We start from the raw sequence: 27,640 nt of genomic DNA, 5'->3' as shown, positions 1-27,640 counted from the left end.
CTCACCTTACCCCCTTACCCCCTACCCGCGCACCCCCCTTACCCCCTACCCCCCCCCCCCCACCCCCCCGCCACCCCCGCCCACCACCCCCACCTTAAATATTTCGTTCAAACAAAGGTAACAAAGATCAATAGAACATTCTATTTAGTGGAGAATATCAGATCGATTGAGTGCTATATTCAGAGGACCATATTTCTCCTCATATGGTGCTCCATATTCCAAGTTCAGAGGATATCAAATAAACAGTTTTTCAAGGAATATAACCCCGTCATATTGTTGATATGATTTTTATTCAGTATTTTACTGTATAGAACTCTGAATTTTGGAGACTGGAATTGGTGATGGGCTTGTATTTTTATTGCCTGTTATATGAGCTTTTAAAGAAAGATTCGAAAACAACGAAACTATTGTATTGTATACAATATAGACAAATTGATTTTATCTTTTCATATAATATGATATTGAAAATATAGATTTTAGTAATAAGATTTTTCTAATTGGTTATATTATATGCCGTATAAATTATGTTATTTTTTTCTATCTTTCACTTTAAACGAATACATTTATCTCACTGTATATATGACATTTATTACATTGTTGTGAATATACATACAACAAAATATATAAATCTCTGATATGACATTTATCTGATCACTACATAGGACATTTATTACATTGTTGTGAATTTATTATTATTTTACATGCACCAAAATATATATTGACTTTGTGAGATTATAAAATCTCACTTGATAATAAATAACCTGTGATGCGCTTTGGAAGAAAGAAGGTTAGGTGCAACAATTTAATCAAATACTACGTAATTTTCATTACAGAGTTGACATGATAGCTTCATTAATTTGACTTGTTTGAGTCTTCATGCATAAGAAGATCGCTCACTCTATGGAATTGATTAATTTATATGTTAAATCATTGTTGTGTACATATGACATTCCAATAGAATAATCAAATAATTCATGCAGAGTCCATCAAGTCTACCTCAACATTATGTTAATTGTATATTGGAATTGCAGTAGTTGAATGTCGCTGAAATCGAATCGTTGGCAATGTCAAATTTAACTTCACCAGTTTTCGTTTTTTTATTGTCATTTAAGGTTCGTTGTCATAAAAATAATTTAGTTAATTATGAGAGTCGACATAAAAACGTTGAGGCTTGCGGGACAGAAAAAGACAGAGGTTTATCATTGTGCTTATGTATAGCCATCGGTTTGAAGTTTTGTAGGTTTGTTCTCATGAAAATAATTTATTTCATGGTTTAGTTAATTATGAGGGTCGACGTAATCAGAGAAATAGACAGAGATTTATCATTGCGTTGGTTAATGGTTGTAATATGCCATATTATTAAATTTTGTAATTAAATATTAGTTTCTAGATTTTTAAAATTATCTTCATAAGTTTTGTAGTTTAATGAAATACAATACAATATAGTTAGAGAACTTGCGGCGAGTGAATACCAAATCCAAGAATAAATGCTGCAAACAAACTATTGATGATATGTCTCGTTACGTTGGTTGTAGGTGAGCAAATCGTGAAGAAGGAATTTGCACAGCGGCACCCCGGGCCGCCCCGCCCCGCCCGACCGGCGGAATCAACCCGCCACAGGTCGGGCGGGGCGGGGCGGCCCGGGGGTGGCGATGCGCAAATTATGGCGAACGGAAGTGCTAATATCATAGCAGGGCCGCTTCCTGCGACGAGAAGCTTCGAAGGATACAACGATCAGAAGGTGTGGTTTAACTATATTCCTGGTGCTGTGTAAAAAAAAGTTGCGAGTTATAACAGACTTTTATGTGGAGATGGTTCTGCAATTCCGAGCGCAGTAATGGAGGAGAGTGCGAGAGTTATGGACAATGAATGCGTAGAGGTGAAGTGGGAAGCGGGGGACGTGCTGCTCATAGATAACTTGGCTGTAATGCACGCGCGTAGACCTTCGAAGCCACCTCGGCGTGTCTTGGTGGCTCTCTGCGAGTGATATAAATAAATGGATAGATAACCATTTCGATAAAGTTGGCAATTTGCAAAAGGTTGAAATTATGTAGATGGCAGATTCCGAAACAAAAATATTCATTATTCAATGGGGCCTCACCTTCTCATAACAACTCGATACCAATAAAGCTATAGACATGGTAGGATCAATTCAATATGTTACAATACATTTTCAATTTTCACACACAATAATAAAAAAATGGTATCTTACATCCAAGGTTATGATATTATTGGTCTGCTAACAAAGTCAATGTGACTTATATGAATGTGGACACAAGGATATATATTAATTAAAGCTAAGAAACAAAAATAGTTAATACTTAATTAAAAATAAGAAACAAAAATATTCATTATTTAAAGATATACTTTAAAGTTAAGAAATAATTTAGAAAGGAGTAAGTGGCACAAATTGAGTTTCTTTTAATAGTATTTTTTATAAATTTAATAATAAATTTGTTATAAGTTATATATATATTTTTTAAATTATGAGAAATTTGATATCTATTTTATTCTTAGAGGTTTGGGTGTATTTTATGATAATATAGATTATGTGAATTTTGAAGCAATGAGTAAATTAAGGTAAAACATTACTTTACCCAAAAAAAACTCAGTATAAAGATTGAATTTACCCACTCATTAACTCATTTTATATTTGAGTATTCTAGAAAAATATGTAAATTAAAAAAAAAATACATTAATAACTATTATCAACTTGGTAAGGGTGATAGGATTGATTAAGATTCTTATTTAGAGTCCATGATTTTCCTCCATGCCCTCTTTGAAGTCTCAAGTTTGTTAGATCCACTACTTTAACTAGAAACCACAAGGGGGAAACATTATAATAAAGAGAAAGAGAACCCTTACCATAGTGTCATCCCATGTACTTTAAAAGTAAGAATTGATTTAAGAGACGGGCATTGGGCATCCCCTTTGTATGTTTGTCAATTGGTAGGGCAAGGGGGGGGGGAGGAGGGGAGGGTAGGGGGTGACAGGGGGTTGGTGGGGGGGGGGGGGGGGGGGGGTGTGGCAAGGGGGGTAAGGGTAGGGGGCAGGGGGGGTGGGGGGGGTTGGGGGGGGTAAGGGTAGGGGGCGGGGGGGAGGGGGGGGGGGGGGGGGGGGGGGTTGGGGGGGGGGGGGGGGGGGGTAGGGTAAGGGTAGGGGGGTGGCGGGGGGTCGGGGAAGGTAGGGGGTAGGGATAAGGGTAAGGTGGAGGGGGGTAGGGCGCGAGGCCCATGGGGCCGACATTAAGGAAGGGGGGGAGGAGTTGAGATTGGAGGGGAATGAGAATTAGGGGGTGGGCTTATGGGGAGCAGAGTTGTGGGGTAGGGAAGGAAGAGTGGGGGAAATGGTGCATGGGTGGGTGAGTTGGGGGTAGCAAGGGCTGGCGCATGGGTAGGGCAGAAGGGGGAAGAGGGCATGGGTGAATGGGAAAGATCAGTAATGGGTTGGGGGAAGGGGGCACGACGACGGCCTACCCACGATTATTGGGTGATTGAGTTTGAATAATTGTTTAAGACATTTTATATAACTGATGTATGCATCATATCTTCAAATAAAATTAATGTTTTCCATATCTTGTTAAATGAGAAGTTATGAAGCATCTTTATATTGTTGGATTATGTCTTAAGTATGATAAATTTTATTGTTTAAATATCTACAATGTAATATCAAATTAGAGATATAATGTATGTTTTATTCAATATACAAATAAAGACTTTTGAATTCATTCAGTGATATAATTTGTTCATAATGTCATGTTTTTTTAGTTTTATAGTTGAAAAAAATTCAATTTCTTTTGTATCTAGCATTTTGTGGTTGAAAACATATTAAATTTATACTTAGGAAAGAAAAATGATATTCTACCATAAACATTAATGTGTTTTTTCCTTAAAATTTAACTTTGTTTGAGACATAAAAAATTGGTTTTATTAGCATTTTTTAAAAAGTTTGAAAATTGACCCTAAAAAAAAAATCATTATTCTAGTATCAACACTTTCGTTTTGAAGCTATATTTTGCACGAAAATTTCGTAGTAAATTTCATAGTCACTGCCATTTTTAAAACACGTTCAAAATTGACACCTAAAAAAAAAAAACATCGTTCCAGTATACACACTTTTCGTTTTTAGCACTGTTTTTGATGTTTTTTTGGGGTTTTTTGGCCAGAGTTCCTGTTTTGAGTTTATAGTTCCCGTTTCAAAGTTTACATTGTTATGGCATGACGAGGAATTCATAATGGCCTTCGTGAGTTTGGAAAAATGTACTAGGAATTTAAACTTCCTTCATCTGTATTTGGTGATAGACTGAGTAGAGGTCTAGCTTGATAAAAAATTTGGCACCATGGAGTTCATCAATTAGATCATAAACTACTAGAATAGTAAATTTGTCCTTGATAATGAGCTTGTTAAGGGCCTGAAGGTTGGGACACGTTCACCATTCGTTGTCTTTTTTTAAAACCATGATCATTGGAGATGAATAATGGTTGGTGTTGCAACAAATAACATTGTCTTCGAGGAGTTCCTTGGAGGAAAGGGTGCTATGATCATGTTACCCCTAGAGGGTGGGATCTCCTTAGGTTTTTCAAAGACCCCTTGGTAAAGATCCAATACCTGTGTGACATGGATGACATTAAATTGTGCTACTATACCATGATGGCACTTTTTAAAAAGATTATCCATTCTATGTGAGATGATTATAGTAGGAGCACCTTCTTCGAGTCCTCGCAGTGTATGCGTGTGGTTGTTCCACTTAAATCTCATCTATAACTCTTGGAAGTCCATTGTGGTAGGACCTACTTTTTGAAGCCATTCAACACCCAGGACAATTCCACAATCTATCATTTCAATGGAAATCATGTGGATTTTGAGGTGATAATCCCCCATTTGAAGCTTAATATTTTCACAACGTCATTCACATTTCATGGTCCCCCCATCAGTGATAAGAACTTGGAAACTGGATACCGCCCTGACAAAATAATGAACGTATTTTGATACTCTCTTATGGACAAAGTTATGTGTGTTATGACTATCAATCAACACCACTACTAGTTGATGTTTAAGAAAACATCAGATTTTCAGAGTTTGGGGAGAAGAAATGTTGGTTAGGGCATGGAGTGAGATAACTGGCTTAATTTTCATATGTTGAGGCCATTAGGGGTTCATCCTCTTCTTGCTCATGCAATTCAGTGGATTTAGATTCATCGACATAGCCGTTTTCAATAGCGTTGATTTGAAAGAATTTTGGTTCCTTACATTTATGTACTGGAGAGTATTTGTCATCATAGTAGTAGAAAAGTCCTTGTTTCCTTATTTAATCCATTTCTCCTAGCGACACCTTTTGAACCTTAAGTGTTTTAGTGGGGTTTGTAGCTAGGGTAGAACATGCCCATGCTACAAAATTTAGATGATTGGATTGTCCATTTAAAGTGACTTCTACCTTTAAGGCCTTCTTTCATGCTTCCAACCAAGTAGCCGAGTGATATATTTGACATGGACTTGGATGGATTCCTTTAGGCAATTGATGAAACATATTAAGTAAAAGGCATCTCCTAGTCCTTCACACCATATGGTCAATTGTTCAAATGTTGCAATGTAGTCTCGTACTATACCCATTTCTTGACCTTAGTGAGACGACCCAAAAGATGTGATTTCTGATCAAAGCTATCACAAATGGATTTTCAGAGCATATTCTAAGTTGGCCTCCCTAGATAGCATTTATGATGCCACTACCACCACTTACATCACTCTTGGTCAGGATAAATATCTCCCACTTGTAGTTTAGTGTCATCATCCCAGATATTATTAAGGTGGAAATATTGGTTGAATATTGTTGACCTCCATAGAAATGACTGTGATGGCTCGATTATCCTTTTATGTGTGCATAAACTTTTCTTTTCCCTCATGGTTTTGCAAGGCGCCCTTAGGGCTTCGAATGCTTTTGTGATTTTTTTGTTAAAGGATGCATGGAATTCATTGAATATTTTCTAAAGGGCTTTGAATTTCTCCGTAGCCTTCTCCACATTCACAACATAAGATATGGTGCCACGCATACACTTGCCCCGCTCAAATTTTGAGCTTACTTAAGAGTAGTATGGTTGGAAAGAGGGCAATCTCAAGAGTCTAGTGATGTGGGTCACTTGAAGTCACGCTAGGAAAAATTTAGGACTGCATGAAAATTTGGGGGCTTACAGGTGAATGGTAGTAATGCAATCAACTCGTTGTTATGAGTCTTATGGGCTAGGTATCTTGCAACCATCCCATGATGGCCCCAGGTTTTTTTTTTCTCTGAAAGGAGTTTTACTCCCAGCTGATTAATATTGTGGTGGATGGATCCAAAATACTTGATATTACCAAATATCCTGCGAAAATCAGGGTTGTATTCAAGGAAAATTTTAAGGATGGAAAATTATCTTAAAGTTTAAAAACATTGGCGAATCTCACTAGCGCCTAATATGAAAACTATAAAATGTTTAATGATGTATTTGTAAAATTATTTGAATTTATAATGATTTTATATATACTCTCCATATAATATTGGATATTTCTAAGGTAAAATAGTTTTATATTATAAAGTTTGGGCAAATCATTTTTATAAAAAATGGAAATTGGCTAATCTTTTTGTTTTTTGGAAAAATCATTGAAAATTAGCCCACTTGCGAATATTAGTCCCTAAAATTTTCCACGGTTGTATTGTAGTAGCAGAAACCCCAAAGTCTTGACACTACAAAATGTTCTGTTACAATATGATTTGGACTACAACGAACAAAACCTTCGCTAGAAAAAGAGTATAATCTATGTTGTGAAAACCCCAACTATTGAATTTTATTTGTACGATGGTTATAGAACCCCAAGTGCTAGATTTGATCTGGACAACGACGGTCGAACCACAATTGCTAGATCTGACATGGACAAAAAGGTAGGGGAAATATTCAAATAACTAATGGAACTATGGTCAGAAAGGAGTGTCAGGTGTTACATATGACGATATACATAAGGGTGCAACATTATTACTTTACCCAATATTTTAGAGTACTAACTAAGGAGGATCGAATGTACCCTTATCCATAATACCTAACTACCCTATTGAGCATGTGAGTAATCTCCCTGACTCTTGTTATCGATGTACTATAGTAATAAGAAATCCAATAACTTATTTAATGTTAGGTTTTAGATTACCCTATGGGGGGGTTCTGATATAGCGAAGGGTATGTGGAAGTGTATTCCATGCACGGTTTTGTTTGATGCGCTACTACTTGAAGGGGTTGATTTGGATTTAAACAGGAATGAAAAAAATTATAGAGATAACCATAAACATAGAGATACAACGGAAATAAGACTTCATTTCATTAATGTAAAATACTGAAATATGCTTACAAACAACAACGGAAATAAACCAGCTAGGGTGATGGTAGCTTATCTATGAGAAAAGATGTGGTGGCTACATGCTTTTGAATTGTGTTACAATGAGGATCAAAGGCCTATTTATTGTTGATAAACAATGGAAAACCCTAAAAGATGAAACCCCAAACTATGGGCCCCGTTTGAGTAAATTGGTACATCAACTTCCCATGGTCGTAACTTTGGCATATGATCTCCGTTTGACGCGCACGATATCTCATTAGAAAGATCTATTTGAGAACTACAACTTTAGAAAGAGCAACATTAGTCCACGGACCGATCTTGCTCTGAGTTTTCCAAAAAAATGTCGTTTAGGGCCTCAAAATGGATCCAAAAGTTCAAGACCTGAAAAGCTGCTAAAAATAGTAAACTGTGCTACAATTAAGGAAAATGAAAAGCTAAAAGAAACAATGGTGGGGATCCAAGTTGTTAGGCCCCTATACTACTAGTGTAGCCCCCTATTGTTGTTAGTATAACCCACTTATTATATTGATGTACCCATTGAGTGCCCATATTGTTACTATTGTGCCACATAGAAGCCCACTATTGTTATTATTGTGCCCTTACATTATTATTGTTATATCGGCTCTGATTATGTTATAACCCCTTAGACTCCTATATATAGAACGAAGGTATTTTCATTTGTATCATCCAAGAATTGTTCATTTATGTAATGTAAAGGAGGTTTCCCCCTCGAAGAGGCTGAATTCTAAGGCGTTGATCTTTCTTTTCTATCTTTTCTTGAGCTGGTTTCATAACATTTGGTATCAGAGCTTTGGATTCTAGGGTTTCGCTGCTCCAAACAGGTCATCGTGGCATTTTCGCTATAACTTGTTTTTTGTGACATTTCAGAAGTCGCAAAAAAAACCTAGTTGAGAAGAAATCGCACTGAACCATGGGTCCGAATTTCAGAGCTTTTCATGCGACATTTTTGGATATATGATCTCAGGAAGTTGGTCTTTTTGCAGACTCCTGAATTACACTCAAAACAAGTGACCTGGGGAAAATCGTCATAACTTTCTTTCTGAGCATCGGATTGAAGTTTTGTAAGAACGTACAGAAAGAGGACGGAATGTAGTTTCTTGTGGGTATTGTTTAGATCCAAAGGTAGAAACAGTGACTCGTGGCACGTCGTACAAGTTCACTCTACTGAACTAGTCTATAATCAAGTCACTGTGGGAGATTTCACATAACTCTTCCTTGGAGAATCCAATTTGGGTTAGACTTGTGGCATTGAAAAGAGGACATAGAGGGCTACTGCAGGTCATAAATTCAGAACTAGGTGATTGAAAAGTACATAGTTATAGTCATTTCAAGGTCGAGCTCCTAAAATCAATAAAAAGCAAAATGAGGAAGTTTGATGGCAAGGATCCGGTAAATTGGATACTTCAAATGGAGCAATATTTTGATCTACATGGTGTACAATTGTTACAAAAGGTATGTATTGCATCTTCATATTTAGAACCAGATCAATTTTTATGGTATGAAGGGCTTTGTTCTCGTAAAAAACTTGTTACGTGGTCAATTTTCACAGAGGAAATGATAGCACATTATGAGGATACAAAGAGCAACACCTTCTTTAGAGCAACATCACAACAATTGGAAAGAGTAAAATGGATTTGTGACATAATGGAAAGAAAAATTATGGAAACCAGGAAGCATACCCCTCACAACTATAAATATGGAAGTGTTATTTCTCCAAACCTTCCACAACCTACAAGGGTTACACCACAACAATTGGAAGAAAAAAGAGAAAAAGGGCTTTGTTACAATTGTGATAGCAAATGCACTAAAGGTCATAGGTATGCTGAGAAGAAATTATTTTACATAGAATATGAAGAAGAGGAAGAAAAGGATCAAGAAACATATAAAGAAGAGGATATACGCCAGGACACCACCCCAGAGAAAGAAGAAATGAATCAGACCATATCTTGTAAAGAATTGGAAAGAATTAGCACTCCTCAAACTCTCAAGATAGAAGGACATATCAAGAAGAAAAAGGTGCAAGTAGTGAAAGATCACATCGAGAAAGAAGAAATGAATCCAACCATATCTTGTAATTCAATGGATGAAATTACCACTCCTCAAACTATCAAGATAGAAGGACACATCAAGAAGAAAAATGTTCAAGAAGTGAAAGATCACATTGAGAATCAAGAAATGAATCTGACCATATCTTGTAAAGGACGGGAAGAAATTACCACTCCTCAAAAGATAGAAGGACATATCAAGAAGAAAAAGGTTCAAGCAGAGAGACATCACATCGAGCATCAACAGCAAGTTCTCCAACTTTTAAAGGATAACGCCACTTCGGTGCAAAATCAAACGAAACAACAGGTAGATCAACATCGTAGTGAAAAATGTTTTGATGTAGGTGATTGGGTATTTTTACTGCTACATCTCAAGAAAGCTATTTATGAGAAGGAAATGTTGGCAATACTACATGCACTTAAAAAGTGGCGACCTTACCGAATGAGAATACTCTTCAAGGATGAGGATGTGGAAGCATTGTTTTTTGCTATTTATATTATCCAACCAATTTGGATAAATGAAGCAAGGGATGAATGGAAGAAGGACGAAGAAGTATGGCCACTTATTCAAAAGTTGCAAAAGATCCCAATTCAAGCAATATTGTCAGAAATTGAAGAGGAAGGAAAAATCATATTGGAACCTGGAGCAGTCACAGAAACAAGAACCCGACAGCTACGAAATCGATCAATTTCAGAGTATTTCATCAAGTGGAAGAACTTACCCACTGAATATTCCACATGGGAGGACAAGAATTTTATACAGAAGCATCAAGAACTACTCAAGCGTTGAGGACAACGCTTTTTGAAGGAGAGGAGCATGTTAGGCCCCTATACTACTAGTGTAACCCCCTATTGTTGTTAGTATAACCCACTTATTATATTGATGTACCCATGTAGTGCCCATATTGTTACTATTGTGCCACATAGAAGCCCACTATTGTTATTATTGTGCCCTTACATTATTATTGTTATGTCGGCTCTGATTATGTTATAACCCCTTAGACTCCTATATATAGAAAGGAGGTCTTTTCATTTGTATCATCTAAGAATTGTTCATTTATGTAATGTAAAGGAGGTTTCCCCCTCGAAGAGGCTGAATTCTAAGGCGTTTATCTTTCTTTTCTATCTTTTCTTGAGCTGGTTTCATAACACAAGTGGACTTGGCAGGTGGCCACCAGTATCCACCTGGATCATTCCTCCCCCTTAGGAAGCAATGGTCCCCATTGCGTTGAGTTCCTTCATGAGATGAGGAAACTTCTGCTGAACTTGGTCCCTGGTGAGACACTTTCCTTGGTGAACGAGTTGGCCTACTTTGAGAACTTGATATAGTTGGATATTCTGTTGGCGAGTGTGCTTGATCTGTGTCTCCATGATCTAATCAGTTGCAGATTATTCCATGCAATCTGGATTTAACTCTATGGATGTGAGCTATTCTGCAATGTTGAATGTGTCTAGTAATGGTGGGAGGTATGGCCGACGATGGTCCACATTGAACACTGGGTGTAAGCCAAGGAATGGGGGAATGTTGAGCTCGAATGCATTGTCTCCCATAGCTTTGGTAATGTTGTAAGGACCATATTGCAGTGGTCTGAGTTTCCGATAGGCTCCGGTAAGGCGTTCCTTTTGCAAATGTAACCAGACTCTGTTGCCCACCTAAAAATTGTGTGGCACCTAATGTTGATCATGTCGTTGCTTGTATTTTGCATTTGATTTCTCCAAAATGTCATGGACCTACTGGCAAATATGTTGGATGTGCTCAATGAAGCTAGTTTCCTTATCTGTTTTGGACTGGACATGAGCCGAATCTATGCGAGTAGCTGCAAATGGCCTGGCCACATCAATGGGACATAGTGGCTAGAATATGAAGCCCACCTGAAAAGGGTTGTGGCCAGTCGAGCTGCAAAGAGCCTGGTTGTAACTGTGCTGAACATAGGGAAGGCTCTCATCCCATGTGCGTGGATTCTTTGAGTTGTACATGCCTAGAATGGGTACGATCATCCTATTGACAACCTCTGTCTGGCCATCAGTTTGAGGATGGAAGGCTGTGGACTTAGTGAGTTTGGTGTCTAGCATCGACCAGAGACTGGACCAAAATCTATTGAGGAACCTATTGTCTTGATCTGAGATGATATGCTGTGAGATCCCAAAGTGTACCCACACTAGGTCAAAGAAGAGTTTAGTAGTGGCTGGCCATCAGTTTGAAGATGGAAGGCTATGGACTTAGTGAGTTTGGTGTCCAGCATCGACTAGAGACTAGACCAAAATCTACTAAGGAACCTACTGTCCTAATCTAAGATGATAGACTGTGGGATCCCAAAGTGTACCCACCCTTGGTCAAAGAAGAGTTTAACAGTGACTTCTGTTGTGATATTTTTCTTGTAATCTGCCATAATGGTGATCTTCGAGAACTTGTCGATGACCACAAAAACACAGTCGTTCCATGCCTAGTGGAAGAAAGTCTTGACATGTAATCCATGGAGATGGATTCCCAAGGTTAACTAGGGGTAGGTAGCAGGGTATAGAGGACTTGCTTCTTGATGGTCGGTTTGGCAATGGTAGAGGCATTGCATGATTTGATGTACTTCCCGACATCCTGTCAAAGATTTGGGAAATATAAATACTTTTGTAGTACTACCACCATTTTCTCGACCCCGAAATGCCCAACAACCCGACTATAGTGTGCTTCCAGAATCATCTTGGCATGCTCTCTTGAAGGAACACAAAGGTGACCTAGGTGGCATAATAGGGAATCTTGGAGGTGAAAATCTGGAACATGCTTACCATCCAAGAGTGTCGGGTATGTGTGGCCGAATTGTGGGTCACTTTTCTAGAGAAGTGGCCAATTAGAAGTCCCGTGCCCACAAGAGTTGAGCATGGTGGTTAACGCCATGATGGGTGGTCGACTAAGGAAATATGCAACATTATCGATGCTACCCTTCTTATCCTTGATATTCAAATGGAACTGTTGCAGGTATGTGGACCACTTCTGATGGCGATCATTATGCAATTTCCCTTGGGTCTGTATGAACTGCAGGGGTCAGTGGTCTGTGTAGATGACCGTTTCCTTCCCCAAAATGTAATTCTTCCATTGTCAGCAGGCCTACACAATGTAATACATATCTTTTTCATAAGTGGGATACTTCTAGACTGTGTCTGAAAGTGTCTTGCTATGATATGCCACTAAATGCCTGTGTTGAGTAAGGACTGCCGCAATAGCATAGTCAAAGGCATTTGTCTTGACCTCAAATGCGTGTCACAAGTTTGGTAATGAGAGCACTGGTGTCATGCAGAGGTGATATTTCAATTCTATGAATGCCTTCTATTGAGATTCAGACCAAAAGAATTTTTCTTTCGCTTCTCCCTTGGTGACTATACTCAAGGGCCAAGTGATATGAGAAAATCCCAACACGAACCTGCAGTAGAAGTTGGCAAGATCTAGAAAGCCGTAGAGCTCTATCAGAGTGGTTGGAGATGGCCAATCGTGAATGACTTAGATCTTGGCTGGATCCAATGCACCCCCTATTCATCAATAATGTATCTCAGATACTGAACTTGGGTCATTCCAAAAGTTCTTTTCTCCAAATTGGCACATAACTTATGTTGTCGTAGTGTTTGGAGAACCTGTCGGATGTGGTGGAGGCGCACTTCCCAACTTTGGTTGAAGATCAGGATGTCATCCAAGTATACCACTACAAATGAGTTGGTGAATGGCCTTAAGATGTCATCCATTAGCCTCATGAAGGTTGTAGAAGCATTTTTCAATTCGAAAGGCATAACCAACCATTCAAAAAGGCCCTTCTTGGGTTTGAAGGCAGTATTCCACACATCGGAGGGTTCGATTGGTACCTGGTGATATCCTTACTTCAAATCGATCTTGCTGAAATATTTCCTCCCTTCATTTGGTCTAGGAGGTAATCAATCTTTGGGATCATGTACCTATTACAGACAATGATCTTATTCAGCACCCAATAGTCAATACAAAGTATCCAAGTCCCATCCTTCTTTTGTACCAACATGATCGGACTTCCACAGGGCGATGAACTCAGACGGATGTGACCTTTATGTAGTAGCACCTGAATCTGCCTCTTGATTTCATCATTCTCTAGAACGACGTGCTGATAGATTGGTTCATTGGGAAGCGATGCACCTAGGGTTAGATCGATGGAGTGCTTGACCTGACAGTGCAAAGGAACCCCTGCGGGGGTGGTGAAGATGTCCTCGTAGTCCTCCACAACCTTGTCCATATGTGGTTTCGTGAGGAGAGGCCCTGTCTGGAGGTCGTGGCCATCGTCTTCTTCTTTCCTTGAGGGCGTATCATCAGGAAAACCAATTTCTTGGTTTTGTAAATGATCTTACTACATTGTTTTGCAGTAACCAAAGAGATGGCGATAGGTGGTGCTACCTCTGGTATCCTGTACAACTTATTTCCCAAAGTAACAATAACAACATGGGGCCTTGATTCATACATGACATGTCGCTTCCACAAGTATGGTTGTCCTAATAATACATCACAAACTTCAAGGGGAGCAGTGTCACACAATACCTCATCCGTGAAGGGATTGATGTTGTATGGAAGGCGACACTGTTGTCTCACGTGAAGATCTCGTCCTTGGTGAGGCCACCCGATGGTGTATGGTTGTGGATTTGTTGTGGTCAATAAGCCTAGCCACTTCATGACCTATGCCAAAATGAGGTTCTTTTGGCTCCCACTGTCGACAATGAACTGTAGTGGAGAGCCCTTTATCCACATCTGGGAGTGGAAGAGATGCTCCTCCTCCTCTGGATCTTTGGGTTTCTCCTTCTTCGTGGTGGCAACGATGGCGTTGGGATCTACATCAATAATCTGCTTCCTTTGTCATTCCCCTTATCGGGTTCTAACTCAGAGACAGAATATGCATCTAATTCTGAATCCTTTAGCTCGGACACCAGTGACTGCTTGGCCCGACACTCAATTGTGTTGTGAGTGGAGCTCTTGTGGAACTCACACCACTTTCCCGTGTCCTTTTTCGGCTTCACAGTGTTGTTCTTTGCTTTCAACTTTGGCGGGTTATCTTGAGCCACCCAGCCTTGGCTTTGTCATTTGTTCTGTGGTTTGGGGGCACCTTTCCCTTTCTTTGGATTCACATATCCAAAGTCTCACTTCTTCTGTTTAAACTTTTTCTCGACCTTAACGGCATATTAATATGTCATGTTGAGTGAGGGGATGTTTAGGAATTATATTTCTTCCTAGATATACTAGTGCAGGCAGCCACGGTATTTGAGTACCAAATGCTACTCTGAATCCTTGATACCCAACTTTGTGCGAAGGGTATGGAAAATATTGGTAAACTCTGGCATATCTTGGTCCCTCCCCTACCGTAGCATGGTCCACTTTATGTATTGATCCTCATATCTTTTGACATGGTAGTATTGCTCCTTGATGGCATCCTGGAATGAGTCCCAAGTGGGTGTGACTGAAAATAGTGATCCTATACTTTCATCCTTCTACTCGCAGTAGGTTTCCCGCTAGTCCTTGACATGGGGGCTGCTTTGAGAAGAGTGAAAATAATCTTTTCCTAACTAGAAAAATCATGAACAGAAAAATAACACTCTAGCAGATTTAACCATTTATCGACGACATCTACATCTATCTGACCCTCGAATATGGGGATTTCAAAATTAACTTGTAACTTAAATGGTGTGGCATTTCTAGAGTAGCTGTTGGAAGCTGATGCGTCGTCCCTGGGTAGCCGCTGAGGGATCTGGGCAAAGTTGTTCATCATCATGTTCCTTTGTCGCTCGAGGGCTTCTTCGAGCAATATTTTGATAGGATCTCCTACCCCCTCATCTTTCTTTTCATCCGCCATGGCAGGACATTGGGATTTGCAAGGCTGGTCATACAAAGGTTCGACCAGTTCAAGCCCTAACTCCTTATATCACGACCTCATTGGGGACATGCAAAGAAAAGCAGAGAAAAAGCAGACTGCTCTGATACCACTGATCTACATGTAAGTAGGAACATAACAAATTACAGAGATAACCATAAACACAGAGATTCAGTGGAAATAATACTTCATTTCATTAATGTAAAATACTGAAATATGCTTACAAACAGCAATGGCAATAAACCAGCTAGGGCGATGGTAGATTGTCTCTGAGAAGAGATGTGGTAGCTACATGCCTTTGAACTGTGTTACAATGAGGCTCAAAGGCCTATTTATTGTTCAGAAACAATGGAAAACCCTAAACATTCGAAAACCTAACCCTAGAAAATGAAACGCCAAACTGTGGGCCCTATTTGGGTAAATTGGTACATCAATTTCCCAGGGTTGTAACTTTGGCATATGATATCTATTTGATGTGCACAATATCCCATTAGAAATATATATCTGAGAACTACAACTTTGGGAAGAGCAACGTTGGTCCATCGACCAAGATTGCTCCTAGGTTTCCTAAAAACGTCGTTTAGGGCCTCAAAATGGCTCGAGAAGTTGAGGACCCAAAAAACTACTAAAAATAGTACACTATGCTACAATTAAGGAAACTGAAAAGCTAAAAGAAACAATGGTGGGGGTCCAAGTGGACTTGGCAGGTGGCCACAGATATCCACCTGGATCAGGGGTACCCACAAGGGTTACAAGAGAGTCCAACAAGCATGACCACCTCTTATCATTCTAGCATGCATTCCTGCCTAAATCCATAAGTTTATGTGCTCAACGCATGATCCCATGGTTTAAAGATCTTAGAACATGTCTCTAGGGTAAAAAAAGGTGTCAAAATTAGAGCTACAACTAGCCTTGGGAAGTGCTCTCATACCATTTGTTATGTACTTGACCTACAAGAATAACAAGATTCCATAAATAAAAAACAATATTACTAGAAACACATAAATATCACATGAATTGAGACAAGCTACAAAGATATTTTATTAATCAGAAGCGTAATACAATGTTCACTTGCCTCTTTGAGTGGGCAACCTCCAACAGAGCAGAGATCAATTACAATAAAACTCGACACTTCTTCCCTTTATATCTAAGGCTATTTATAGATTTATGAAATCCAAAGCCCTAAATACTAGTGGTCTCTTGCATAACACATGTTAACCACTTTATTTATTAACTATGGCCCATTTATAACTAATTGTGGTCCCTTTTCTATAATGTGGGTCAACCACTTACAATTATTATTAATGCGGATAATCGATTATGGACTTTATTCACTCAACTAACTAACTATGACTCTAATGAGGTCCCTTGGGCTTACTACATTAACAAAAGGGTTAGGGTTGGACCATAATAATAATTATATCTCCCCCTAGCTCCATCTTTATCTCTATCTTGATCCCTCTTTCCTTATCTCTTTACCCCAGCCACTCCCTCTCTCTCTCATTCTCTCGCCCTTCTCTCTCCCATACAAATCTATCTCTATCTCCTTACCTCTCTCCTCCCCTCGCTTCCCCCCCCATTTCTCTCTCTTTCACATTCCCTCCCCTCCCCCTTCCTACTTCCTCTACCCTTCCCTCCCTTAGTCCCTACTTCAAAACAACTCCCCTCCAACTCTCTCTGTCTCTCTATTTTCCCTTCAATTATGTATATATCTCCCTCTCTCTATCCCTAAGTATTTCTCTCTCCATCACTCCTTCCCGCTCTCTCATTCTCTTCCCCCCATCATCTCTCTATCTCTGACACTTCTCTCTTCACCCTCCACTCTTTCCTTCTCTCTCTCTCTCTCTCTCTCTCTCTCTCTCTCTCTTTCTCTTCAATCACACTCTCAATCACAAACAAACTCACTCACTCTACCTCGTCTTTCCTCTCTCCCTCTCCCCCTTAGTCCCTCCTTCACAACAATCCCCTCCAAACTTGTCTTTCTTCCTCCCTATGTCTCTCACAAATATCCCTTTCCCACCCTTTTTCCCTATCTCTCACACTTTTTGACTTTCACTCACTCTCTCTCTTCCCCACTTTTCCCCTCACTCCCCATCCCATTGTTCTTCATCCCCCCTTGCTATATCTCTCTTTATCTCTATTAGTGCCTCTATCCTCCCTCTCTCCCCCTCCCCTAGAATCCTACCTCAACCATTTCCCATGTGTTAAAGACCCTAGATGCAAGAATGCACACACATCTCTATTGTCAGGTCTACACATGTTTTTAGTACTAAGAAGTACACACATTTTTACCAATAGGAATTTGGATGCATTTTTAGTGCTAGTAATGTGTAGGATGTGTTGGTTACTTAGGATATAGGTTCAAGATCACAAGTATGGTGGTCTTGGTCGCAAATACTTGAAAACAACATTTTTTTAGAAAACTTAGATATATATATATATATATATATATATATATATATATATATATATATATATATGTTACACAATTCCCTTCTCCATGAAATTACATACACATATAGAGTAGACTTTATAGATTCTAAATATCTAACTTTTAAAAAAATTAATGTTGTTTACTATTGTTAACATATTTTTCTTTTCACATATATAAAAAATTAAAATAAATCCATGGTTTATATCCATTTCCATTTTTTTACTAGAAATAAATAAATTATATGGTGCATTAGAGGAGATTACACCATATAATATAAAAGAAAATGAAGGTTTGATGATGTTAAGACCTTCTCACGTAACGCCTTACAATTTCAATTATATATATATAATCACAAGAACACTATGTTCTTTACAATTTTATTGTAGATTTCATCATATAAATACTCAAAGGTTGTACCAATTGAAACAAATGCATTATATTTTGCATGAAAAATAACATATTAATGATATGATAGCTCAAAATTTACATAGTTAAACACAATTTCTATAGAAGAGATTTATTTCTTGAAAAAACAATAAAACAGATTTATATATTGAAAAAGCTAACTAATTTTTCTATATTTCATCTTTTTACACTATCCTTAAATTCCTTATAATATATAAATACCACTAATCATTTCTTAAAATTATTTTTTTTTCTGTTCGAAACTTACGTTTCCAAAATATCATGATACTAGGATTAACGTACGCTCACTCTTCTATTCCTACTTATTAGTTTCCAAAAAACAATTAACATAATAACAACGCTATACTGTTTATATTTATATAAGCATATGACAACAATAAATTGCATCAATATTTTATTAAATACTGTAGTAGCTACCCTTTAATCTAGTGTCGAACAACGTAGAAAATGATTACATATTTTTAAAGATAAGTGTATAACTAAAATAAGAGAGTGATAAATATTTGACCTCCAGTATTGTGCAAAAATATGTTCTATGATACAGGGATACGCAATCGTATATATCGCTTGCCAGGTCAATGTAATTGATGATCACGCTGAAAATTAAACCAAACCAAATTCCCCCCACTATTTACATGGCATCTCGAACAAAATAAACCATTCCAATAAAACATTTCACTGATTCTTATGGTTATATTTAAAGCAATTCGTGAAACTTATTAAGTTTCTAACAACTCACATTTCGTATATTCATGAATATGAAATTTCTAAGAACATTTCTGAAAACATTTAGTATATTCATTTAATTAAATTCTCTTGTTCTCAGTATTGCAAGATTATCATTATAATTATAGTCATAGAATTGTAAACATTGTAATTATATCTATAGAATGGTTCTCAACTTCAGTGTACAACTAAATTAATGGTAATCATGGTTAATTTATTCAAATTTCTTATATAGTTATTTCAATCCATAGTTCCAACTAAATACAAAATATGTGGGTATTTTTATGCATTTTTATTGGCATATTTTTTTAATAAGATTTTGTTATATTATTGATAATTTATATACCGTATAAGCATGTAGAGTTTTGGACATACTGTGTGTTGATTGAGCATGTTCAAACAACAAAAAGGCATGTCTAATTTAGAATTAATATTGTGAAAAGGTTCGAGATGACTATTTATTTATAGATGAGAAACTAGAAGACCTCCCTAATATTATATAACGTGTTTACAGCAACAAAAAGCCAAACTAACATATAAAAAAGCCACCATGGAGGCCATCTACCTCCTATCCTCACTTATACACTCTCGGGTTCTTTATTCACACATTCTCCATCTAGAGTAAGTGTTATTTATTTAGCATTTTACCCTTACAGTGAAATCTTTGATCATATGATCTAAATTACTAAAGAAAATTACTAGAATGAATATTAATATATATATATATATATATATGTATGGGGTGAACATAAAATTATACATATTAATAATATAATAATTTTGGAAATTTTTTTTCTTTTCTCAAATGAACAAAGAGAGTTATAGTATATATGCGACCTTAGTATCAATACGAATAACCAACTAGAATATTTGGCCTTTTAGTAGGGTTTAGAAATAGCCATTGCAAGAAAAATACATATATTAATAGTCTTCGTCGATAGGGTGATAGTGATTCAACAAAAGACCAAACTCAAAGAAATATGTAGCTTCTATAGTCCCCCAATAGTGTGAAGGACTTCATTGTAATTAGAGAATTTTGAGATAATAGATTTCTATCATGTCAAATGGCATTTTTAATTTGATTGTAGATGAGTTGGACAATAAAGGAGAAAATGTGGAGCAAGTATGTTGGACTATCAAAGTTCGGTAATTTTCAAGCCCCTTCCTTGACTAAAGATTGTTATTCTTAGGAAAACTAGCAATTTCACTAATTAATAAAAGACAATCAGAGTCTTCATCAGAAAATTCGCCATCGTAATTGGCCGTCATAATCGAACACTACGTTCTCGTCCCTTGATGGTGGCGATAATTTGTAACATAAAGCCTCTATAAAGATGTTCCTCCATTAATATTAACATAGGATTGCAATTTCCACATCACACTCTCTCCTAGCTCTAGCAATTACACAACAACATTGAAGTCGAAACATGGTGGATGGGAGATCCCCATTGTGATTATAACTGGAGAATGAGACCTTCAACTTTAAATGCCCCGTCTAGATTAGCACAAAGCACATACTGTGTTATTGCAAGAAATCTTGTGCAATCTCATAGAAGCAATGGAGATAGATTGTTTGAACAACTCAATGAATGTGTTAGGACATATTCCTTTTGCCATTGAAGGCTTGTGAGATCAATGAGATAAGGATTTTGAAACAAGTCGCTCTATATATCATTCACAACTAAAATAAAATGTCACAATTCGGGTGGGTTTGATGGAATGTACAGAGAATTTGGTGTAATAACAGTTCTCGGTCCAAACATGCAAATGGAGAGTGATATCCAATTTTCCCTTCTCAAGGATTTGGAGAAAATGAACCATCAATTCGGTAGACTAACTGAGACAATAGAATACATCTTATCTCTACTCAATCATAAAAGTGAAATGGAAGCAAAAGTGAAGCAGGCTCGAATTTCACTTTTGGAACAAAAATGTGATTTGTTGTAGAAAAAGTATGAGGCACTCTAGGCATTAATCACAACAATAGTGTTTCTGGTAGATATAAGACTGAAGAAGTTGGAGCCTGACATCAAGCAAAGAGAAGTAGGATTCCTTGCATACATGGCGTTTAAGGAAAACATGGTTGAGGAGATTCAACAAGGTGCATCTGACCAAGAACATTCAAAGCGAAATGGAGTAAAATTACCAACAAAGGATCCTTCCAACGTTGGTCCATCCAATTTGGTCTAGAAATATTTTTTTTTCTAAACCCATGTTTTGCAAATACTATTTGATATTAGATACTTTTTGGAAGGAAATTAAAGGATATCATTACAATTTATTAGTTAATAGAATCCATAAGTAGAGGAAAACAGTTGTTAGGTCTATAAAAACAATGAAATAAATGAAATTGTTGCATAGATATAAATTATTGCCTAGTAAAAAAATTATATTTTAATACAAATTTTTACCATCCTCTTTAAAAATATATATATAATAATATAACAATTTTAAATATAAAACCCTTAATTTTAACTAACAATTGTATTCTAATGTTATTAAAAAATAATTATTTATATATAAAAGATATAACATACTAACTATATTCATGATTACAAACACTTATATTTACTATGTTTTATGTTCTATTTTTAAACACTGAATCAAGCTTCTAATTTGGCACATAACCTTGTGTAAGGAATAGAGTTCGGTCTCTTATTTCGCTATGAGCTATATTCATAATTATAAACGCTCATATTTATTATGTATTATGTCTTATTTTTCAACTCTGAATCAAGCTTCTAATTAGGCACACAACCTTGTATAGGAATAGAGTTCGATCTAACATAGTTTAATACTAATTTAATAAACGTTATATAGAGTTCGATCTGACATAGTTTAATACTAATTTAATAATCATTATATAATTTATTTATGTTTAATTATTTAATAATTATTATATTATTGGTATAGTTATAATTTTTAAATATTATAATAAAAATTATTATGATTAAAAATATAAATATTTATTATAAAAATTTTGTTTTGAATTTTAAATTAAAAATATTTACAAATATTTTTTATATTCTAAAACGATATAATTTAATTCTCTTGACTTAACTTGAAATCAATTTAATCACATCATATTTATTATACATAACTTAATATATTAAATTTTAAATTTTAAAAATGTGTTATTATAAATAATCAGTATAAATATATAAATTTGAGAACATCTTTATCACAAGAACTGATAATTTAAATTTATTTGTAAAATAATTTTTTAAGTGCAACTAACTTATCTATAAATAAGTATCTATAAATATTATTTCACTAGATTTATTATATCTATTTCAAGTTTTGATTTTCTATTTTTCTCTCTTTCTATATATAACTGGAATCTATTTTGAAATCATTGTTAAAACATTATAGACTTTTAGGATTTTCGGATATAGTTAAATTTAGTGAATTTTATTTCAAAAATTATTTATTCGAACGCTTAAATATAACTACATTGAAAAGTTTTTATAACGTGAACACGATAGCTAAAAGTTTATTGAACACAAACATTCATTATTATTTCTTCCATTCATCTCTATGTTGAGATTTTTCTGTTTTGGACAAAATAGGCAAAATCCCAGTGTGTGACAACAATAGAAAATTTGTCGCTGGATTATCTCCAGGTTGTTGGGAGAAAATTAATGCATCCTAAATTTGATGTGAGGGGCAGTTAGATTCTCCTTGCTATAAAATAGGCAGTCATACGGATAGCTGGGTGTAATGTGAGAGTTTATGTACTCTCCTGTTTGATTAATAAAATATTGCCGATGCCTTAGTTGTGTGGACATAGCCCAGATTGGTTGGGTGAACCACGTTAATTCTCTGTGTCTTTATGTGCTTGAATTTCTGCTGTGTATTGTTTTATAGTCTGCTGTGCATCTGATCTCCAACAATTGGTATCAGAGCATGTTGGAGGCAAGATTGGACTTGCATACTGGAGGTGGAGCTGAGGTCATTTATTTGCTGCCTGGACATGCTACCTGGTGCGCTGTGGAGTGTGTCCAACAAGTGTGGAGTAAACCTGGTGCGTATATACCTGCGTTTACATGTTGGTGCGTCGAGGAGAATCGACAGTCAATAAACCTGCGTGGGTATGTATTTCCAACAGCGTGGATATGTTTTTTATAAACAGCGTGTATATACATATTTAAAACCGGTGTGAATTACATTCAAAAACGGCATAGTTATATTTTAATGCTGCCGTGGATCGCTGCATTCAAAAGCGTTGGTATATACATTTAAAAACGGCGCGGATTATAACAAAAGTGCGTGGATATATATGTGACTATCGGCGTGGATCTGTTATACAAAACGGCGTGGAAACTGCGTGGAGCGCTGGAGCAGAAACGTATTACCTGATTGCTGGAGTCGTCCATTGCCCTGCGCGCTGGTAAAACACTTTTTGCTGTGAGTTTACAGCATGGGTATGTATTTAATAAACGGCGTGGTTATGTTAGATACCTGCGTTGATATATGTTAAAACAGCGTGGGTATGTGTATTGCAACCGCGTGGATTTATTTAAAAAAAAACAGCGTGGTTATGTTATAGCGTGGAACCAATAATTGGTAAACAAAAACGGCATGGTTTTCTTAGATCCGCGTTCATATATATATATATTAAAAATGGCGTGGATTCTTTTGTTTGCTGCGTTGACCATTGCTGGAGCCGTGTGAACCCTGCGTGGAGTTTTGTTTTTTGGTGTACAGCGTGCGCAGAACCGACAGTGATATTTTTTTTTTTAATTGGCGCGGATTATCCAAAAACAGTAGCGCCAACCTCCTGAATTAGCGCGAATATTATATAATTAAGTGCGCAAATGCGCCAATGAGCCAATAGGCGCGTATATTAGTAGAATTCTCGCGCCAATTTGACATTCCTTGCAGCGTTTTTTAAGTGGCGCGGTTCTTGTGTTGATCAGCAAGCGCCAATTCATCAGCAAGCGCCAATTTGCTTTACATGTTTTTTAAATGAGATTAAATGTAAACTGAGGCACAGGCATTTATTGAGATTCAATTTTGTTTTTTATTAAATTGAAATTGGAGATTCTTTGTTTTTTATACGAGATGGCCAAAACTCAAAGTGCCCGTTTTGAAATAGATAAATTTAATGGGAAAAATAATTTCGAGATCTGGAAGGTAAAGATGCACGATCTGCTGGTTCAACAAGGTGTGGCGAAAGCACTGTTGGGGAAAAACAAAAGGCCTCCTTCCATGACGGAGGATGAATGGGATGAGATGGACGATAGAGCTCTGAGCGAAATTCGGTTATGTCTGGCGGACGATGTTCTGTTCAACATTGTGTCAGAGAAAACCACCACAGGCCTGTGGTCGAAGCTTGAGAAGCTCTATATGACGAAATCTTTGACAAATCGGATTCTCTTGAAACGGCAACTTTATGGTTTGCGGATGAAAGAAGGTACCTCAATTACTGATCACCTGAATGTTTTTAATACCTTACTGGTGCAATTAGACAGTCTAGATGTGAAATTTGATTCAGAGGATAAGGCAATAACTCTATTGTGTTCATTGCCCGAATCTTGGGATCACTTTGTTACTTCCATAAGCTTTAGTACATCAGACATCCTTGAGTTTAACGATGTTGTTGGAGCCTTGTTGGCTAAGGAGACGAGGAAGAGGTCGAATGCAGACACCTCTACATCAGAGGTAATGATGGCCAGAGGTCGCTCAAGAGAAAGACAGTCCGGGGGAAAGCATAGCGACTCTCGTTCAAAGTCCAAAGGAAAGAAGCCAAAGGTGAAGTGTTGGCATTGTGGCAAGGCTGGACATCTGAAAAAGGATTGCTGGAAGCGAAAGTAGGCTGCTAAAGAAGGCTCTTCGACAGAAAAGAAGGAAGCCAACACCACAGATACAGGTTCAGTATCTGGTTCAGGTATGAGTGATGAGGAATTGTCTGTTAATGTTTCAAAACATGATCAACATTGGTTGTTAGATTCTGGGGCATCTAACCACATGTGTATTCATAAAGATTGGTTTAAAACATATAGATCAGTTGATGATGGAGTCGTGTACATGGGTAATGATGTCACTTGCAGTATTATTGGAATAGGAAGTGTACAACTACAAATGTTTGATGGCACAACCAAAATGTTAACTGATGTGAGACATGTACCAGATATAAGAAAAAATCTAATTTCATTAGGAGCATTGGATACGAATGGATATAAAACTGTAATTCAAGGTGGAGTTATGAAAATCTATAAAGGTATCTTACTAGTGATGAAGGCTAAGAAGGTAGGAAATCTTTTTCAATTAGAAGGTAGAACTAGGTCAGATCATGTGTCGGTGTCTGAACAGGACAGTAGTTCCATTCGCCTATGGCATCAAAGGTTGGGCCATATGAGCGAACGAGGGTTGAAAATTTTGGCTGACCGCAAGTTACTTCCTAATCTAAGATCTGGAAAGTTAGATTTTTGTAAACATTGCTTGTTTGGAAAACAAAGTAAACAAAAGTTTAAAACAGGCAAACATACTAGTAAAGGGATACTTGATTATATTCATTCAGATGTTTGGGGTCCAGCCCCTACAGCGTCGTATGGTGGCTCGTCGTATTTTGTGTCATTTATTGATGACTTTTCTCGGAAAGTATGGGTCTACATGTTGAAAAAGAAGTCTGATGTTTTTACAGTATTCAAGCAGTTTAGAGCATTTGTAGAAAACAGCACTGGTAGAACTATAAAATGTTTAAGAACTGACAATGGTGGTGAGTTTTCCTCCAAGGAGTTTGACAGCTATTGCAAAGATGCAGGGATCGAGAGACATAAGACCACGGTTTATACTCCTCAGCAGAATGGAGTTGCTGAACGCATGAACAGGACTCTTCTAGAGAGAGCAAGGTGTATGTTGAGTAACGCCGGGTTGCAAAAGGAGTTGTGGACGGAAGCAGTGGCAACAGCTTGTTATGTGATAAACCGATCTCCTTCAACGGCGATAGGCTGCAAGGTTCCGCAAGAGGTATGGAAAGGACACCCTTGTGACTATTCTAAACTCAGAGTGTTTGGTTGTGATGCATATGCTCTAGTGCCTAAACATCAACAAACTAAATTAGATCCGAAATCGAAAAGGTATGTCTTTGTTGGGTATGGTGATGGAACAAAGGGATTTAGATTGTGGGATCCTACTACCCGCAAAATCATCATCAACAGAGATGTAAAGTTTGATGAATCCTCTCTTGTACAGTTAGATGTAAATAGTAGATTGAAACAGGATGATGTATCTGATTTCCAGCATATTCAGTTTGACAGCATTTCTAATGATAGTCATAACGACCATAGTTCAGATTCTAGTCATGAACAGGTTTCAGAATCAGATTATGAACAGGGTTCAGATGGAGGTCATGAACAGGTCTCAGATGGCGATCATGAAGAAGTTCCTACAGTTGATAGACAGCCAATTGTGGAAGCACCAGAAACATTCTTAAGGAGGTCTACAAGGATCAAACGCCCTCCGAGAAGTTATGATGATCATGTTACTTCAGTTGCTTTGATCGCTAATGATGATGAACCTTTGTGTTATCAGGAAGCTGTAGAAGGTTCAAATAGTGACAAGTGGAAAGTAGCCATGAAGGACGAAATGATGACTTTAAGTAAGAATGGTACATGGGATCTGGTTGAACTTCCCAAAGGCAGGAAAACTGTGGGATGCAAGTGGGTGTTCAAGGTGAAACGGGGTGTGAATGATACATAAGACAGGTACAAAGCGAGGCTGGTTGCAAAAGGGTTTTCTCAGAAAGCTGGCATAAACTTTCATGAGATATTTTCACCAGTGGTTAAAATTGTTTCAATCAAAATTGTGTTAACATTAGTGGCTTTGTTTGATTTAGAGTTGCAGCAATTAGATGTTAAGACTGCATTTCTACATGGAGACTTAGATGAGGAAATATATATGGAACAACCAGAAGGGTTTGTTCAGCTTCGCAATGAGAAATTTGTCTGCAGGCTCAAGAAGTCATTATATGGGCTGAAGCAGTCACCTCAGCAGTGGTATAAGAAGTTTGATTCTTTCATGTTGAGTCAGAAATATGTAAGAAGTGAATATGATCATTGTGTTTACTTTAAGCAGTTAAATAATGGCATGTTCATTATCTTAGTGTTGTATGTTGATGATATGCTTTTAACAAGCAAAAGCATTGAAGAAATCAACAGGTTGAAGACTCAGATGGCAAGGACGTTTGATATGAAAGATCTAGGAGCAGCAAGACAGATTTTGGGCATGGAGATTTTCAGAGACAGGAGTAATGGTAAGCTGTGGCTATCATAACAGAAGTATGTTGAGAAAATACTTTTGAGGTTTGGTATGAATAATGTGAAGCCTGTGTCAGTCCCTTTAGCTTCCCATTTCAAGCTTTCTTCCAGTTTATGTCCTAATACAGATGAAGAAAAGGATTATATGTCTCGAATTCCGTATGCCAATGTAGTAGGATGTTTGATGTATGCGATGATGTGTACGCGACCAGATATTTCACATGCAGTTGGGGTTGTCAGTAGGTACATGGCAAATCCGGGTAAAGAACACTGGTCAGCAGTGAAATGGGTGCTTCGGTATATGAGAGGCACAAGTAGTTATTGTATAACTTACAATAAAAGTAGTGAATCTGTTTGTGGATATGTTGATTCTGATTTTGCAGGTGACTTGGATAAGAGAAGGTCAACTTCAGGGTATGTATTTACTCTTGCAGGTGGAGCTATTAGCTAGATGTCAAAGCTACAAAACATTGTTGCTTTATCCACTACTGAAGCAGAATATAT

This window comes from Pinus tabuliformis, chromosome 6 (genome assembly GCF_031772625.1).
Source record: "Pinus tabuliformis cultivar Carrire ecotype Pingquan chromosome 6, CPIR1, whole genome shotgun sequence".
Taxonomy (NCBI): Eukaryota; Viridiplantae; Streptophyta; class Pinopsida; order Pinales; family Pinaceae; genus Pinus; species Pinus tabuliformis.
The sequence above is the reverse complement of the archived record's forward strand: the minus strand, read 5'-3'. Positions refer to the sequence as shown.